Here is a 3,992-nt window from a genome sequence, read left to right on the forward strand (position 1 = left end):
AACTGTAGCTGCTAAGGTCTTATCGTCCCGAAATCGAAGAGAGAAGGAAGACAGGATAGGAGAAAGCCAGCCGTTCCGAGAACGAACATCATCCGTTCAGGATAAAGTCTGGCCCTGGGCGGAAATCGAATCCGCGGCCTAGCGCTTACAGAGCAGACGCGCTACCAACCAAGCTAACTAGGCTGGCGGCCTTTAGCTTTGATACATAGTAGGTATCTAAAGATTTAATTTTAATACCTTCGCTGGGTCGATTCCCGCTTGGAGCGGATTTTATCCTGATCGGATAAGATTCGTTCTCGGAACGGCTGGCTTTCTCCTATCCTATCCTCCTTCTTTCTCCGCTTTCTGGGCGATAAGACCTTAGCAGTTAACAGTTCCCTCTATCAGACCTCTTAAAAAAGAAAAAAAAAAAAAATACCTTCCTACTAGGTACATAGGTAATAAGCGTGAAAAATCAGTAATAATCGTGGAGTGCAGATAAGCCTGATAGGCATTATTGTTTGTGCAGTGCCTATATGAATTCTATAATGTAATGGAAAGATCAAGTTGCAATCTATATAATAAACAATAGGTATACATAATAATGATACCTAATGTTAAAAAAAAACTCGGCTTAGAGAAAAGGGTACGAGAGAGAAGGAGATATTTACACTTGAACTGAGGAGAGGGAGAGAGATAGAATGAGGAAAATGTGAATCTAGTATTATAGACTGTAGAGAGAGAGAGAGAGAGAGAGAGAGAGAGAGAGAGAGAGAGAGAGAGAGAGAGAGGGGGGGGGTATCGAGAGTTTTTTTAGACCAAAGTGGCGAAATCCGCGAACATAATCGCCAAATCCGCGAACATAATCGCGAAATCACATAGGTACGATATGTATGTACATAGGTACGATAGGTGATAGGTAACATACCTATTATTAAAAACAGATAAACAAAATACAGTCGAACCTGGATAAACGAGAATCCAAGGGACCAGCTCATTTTTTCGTTTAAGGCGGTTTAATACATTTTCTCGTTTATAAAGGTTTAGCAAAGTGGAAGAGCAAACTGAAAGCATCATGACAAATTTAAACAAGTTAAGAACAAATTCTGATTTATTGAGGTACCTAATTTTAAAGTTAAAAAACGCGTCCCGAATTTTTTCTGGGACAAAAACGGAAATTCGGGACAAAACGCCCCAAAATGAACTACTTATTTAAAAAAGCGTGTAAAAGTATATTTTTTTCGAGCTAAACTCAAAATACGAATATGTATTAGTTGGATATTGAATTCCACAAATAAAAACAAATTAACTTGATCTGTTTTGTAAAATAATACCCACTTGATTCATAATTATTTAGAAAAATAATACTCGCTATTCATATTTCATTAATTCAAAATAATAAAATAAACCTGCATAGATTAACTTTCAACACCTAATAATACCCACAATAAATTTTAAAATTTGATACACCCTAACCCTGCTGTTTTGTATTTTCATGACAGTTTATTAATTTCCTGCTAGCATGGATTAACTTTCAACATCTAATAATACCCACAATAAATTTTAAAATTTGATACACCCTAACCCTGCTGTTTTGTATTTTCATGACAGTTTATTAATTTCCTGCTAGTGGATATTATACATCTGTAAATAATTAATCTTACTAATGACCGGATTTCTGGAATGTTTCACCATGTGATAGGGAGGTAAGTAATTAATTAATTTTATAACATCTTGTTTGATTTTTGATTGGTATAAGGTCAATATTTTGTTCAGTTCATCAAGAAATAAACGAATCGTTCTCTCTGTGAAACAATTTATGTTTATTTTCATTGATTAAATGGGTTTGGATTAAGTATGATTGGATGATTTTAAACTTAAAAAAAAAAACTTTGAATTACCTAAAATTATATGAATGAGGGAAGGGAAAGAGTTAAAATTAGGAACAAAAATAAATAATATTTAATTAGGCTCCAAAAACTAGGTTTTTTCCCGCAGTGTTATTATTTGTTTTCGGCACTGAACCTGATATTATGACAGCCTCTGTAAAAATTATTCCTTTTTAAATCCTCTATTTACATAATTTATTTAAACTACCCTAAAGTGACTGCGAAGTCGTGCCTAGGAACAGTAAACCGTAACCGTACCAAATAATGTACGTATACTTACCATTTACAGCATTTACAGGAACCAGTGTTGTGTACAGCACAAGGCCTGCGAAATATCAACAAATAAAATTATACAAATATACCTAAATGTTATTCGTGCAAAAAACGTAACATCAATTTTTAAGAATTACAAATGGGAAATAAATGGCCTCCACTCCGTGGCCTACAATATTAACCCTCTTTGGTCCTCTGACCTTAAATTTAGTCTCTTGATTTTAGCCATGAAAGGGCTCACCTACACCAGACACTCTCTTACATACCTACAAAAAAATAAGGTGTCTACCTAAAGAAGTTATCAAAGTCCCCCTCTAAAATTGAAGAAGTTAATATACCTACCGTACCTTTACCTATTTTTAAATGGTTTTATTATTTTTGTTAATGAACCATTAGCCATTGGTCATTTCAACCACAGGACGGGACTACCGGGACCTTCTGCATGGCAAGCAAGCGCGTTACCACTGGACCAACCGTGCCCCCTTTATCCTGAACGGATGATGTTCGTTTCCTGATATGGGATAGTGGTTGATGGAGTAACGTGAGTATCACACAGATCAATCAGACTGTGGTGGAAATTCCCCTTTTTGTATTTGAGAGGTTTGAATGGTTTGATAGAGGGAACTGTAGCTGCTAAGGTCTTATCGTCCCGAAATCGAAGAGAGAAGGAAGACAGGATAGGAGAAAGCCAGCCGTTCCGAGTTACTTTGGAAAATCTTTTTTTCCGGTGTTTTTCTTAATCCCATTTGAATTTGTACTCTATTTTATTCGAAAGTGTTTTAGTGTGAAGACTCTTGTTTTTTTTTCCAAATCATAAACTTGGTGTTTTTACTACTACCGATTTCTATTGGTGAAAATAAGGTGATTATTTGCCGAAAGCCGGTGTTCGTTCTGAGAATGAACGTTATCCGTTCAGGATAAAATCTGCCCCGGGAATCGAACCCGCGGCCTAGCGCTTACAAGGCAGACGCGCTACCAACCAAGCTAACTAGGCTGACTAAAGACTTCATTTTAAAGAAAACCACATGAAAAAAGAGATGAGTGTTTCATATTTAAGGAACTGCCGTTTTTATTTGGGAACAATTAACTGCTACCTTTCTCTCATCGGGTGGTCGAGAAGACACAATACTCCCATTTAGGTTCTGGGTCAACATGAGAACACCAGAAAGTAACCCGTTGAAATATTTGCAATCGAAAAACGAGTACAAATTTTCGTCGATGGTGAGCATCGTACTCGGGACCTTCTGCATGGCAAGCAAGCGCATTACGACTGGGCTAACCGTGCTCCTCTCTTATCGTGCTAGCATCGTACTCGGGACCTTCTGCATGGCAAGCAAGCGCATTACGACTGGGCTAACCGTGCTCCTCTCTTATCGTGCTAATTTATATCTTGTTGGTAATTATTTGGACAGAAGAGACCCGTTCTCAATGCTTTGTAAAAGCGGCTACCTGCTCCTGAATAACTTTGGAGTTTTGTCCTTTCTGTAAGTCTCGAGTGAAACAGCTAGCTAAGTGTGAGACCCTGGGTTCAAAACCTGTGAATGACAGTTTTTTTAGTACATATTATTTAGACTTCTGTTAACAAAGCATTTCTTTTATTCTTAAATGATATAGATATAGGATATCTACTATATAAAAATGAATGTGTGTGTGTTTGTTCGAACTTTATGCCTGGCCAAACCGCTCATCCAATTGCTATGAAACTTTGTCAACTTATTGCTTGCACTCCCGTGAAGGTTATAGGCTATTTTCCGGTTCGTTTTTGTTAAGCTACGCCGAGCAAGACCACTAAATGGATGAGTGACATGAACGGCCATGCCTTAAGGATTTACTATCCGGAGCGAAGCGACG

The 3,992-nt window shown here is 37.3% G+C and overlaps 1 protein-coding gene across 1 annotated transcript in view; it reads left to right on the forward strand.

The window, feature by feature from the left end:
• The first annotated feature begins 1,537 nt into the window (after positions 1-1,537).
• Positions 1,538-3,992, forward strand: part of LOC103511655 (transmembrane and TPR repeat-containing protein CG4050-like) — a 25,841-nt gene continuing 23,386 nt past the window's right edge. The window contains exon 1 of the mRNA XM_026825359.1: positions 1,538-1,685. The gene's annotated coding sequence lies outside the window, so the exon portion shown is untranslated. The remainder of the gene's footprint in view (positions 1,686-3,992) is intronic.

This window comes from Diaphorina citri, unplaced genomic scaffold (assembly GCF_000475195.1).
Source record: "Diaphorina citri unplaced genomic scaffold, Diaci psyllid genome assembly version 1.1 scaffold737, whole genome shotgun sequence".
Lineage (NCBI taxonomy): Eukaryota > Metazoa > Arthropoda > Insecta > Hemiptera > Psyllidae > Diaphorina > Diaphorina citri.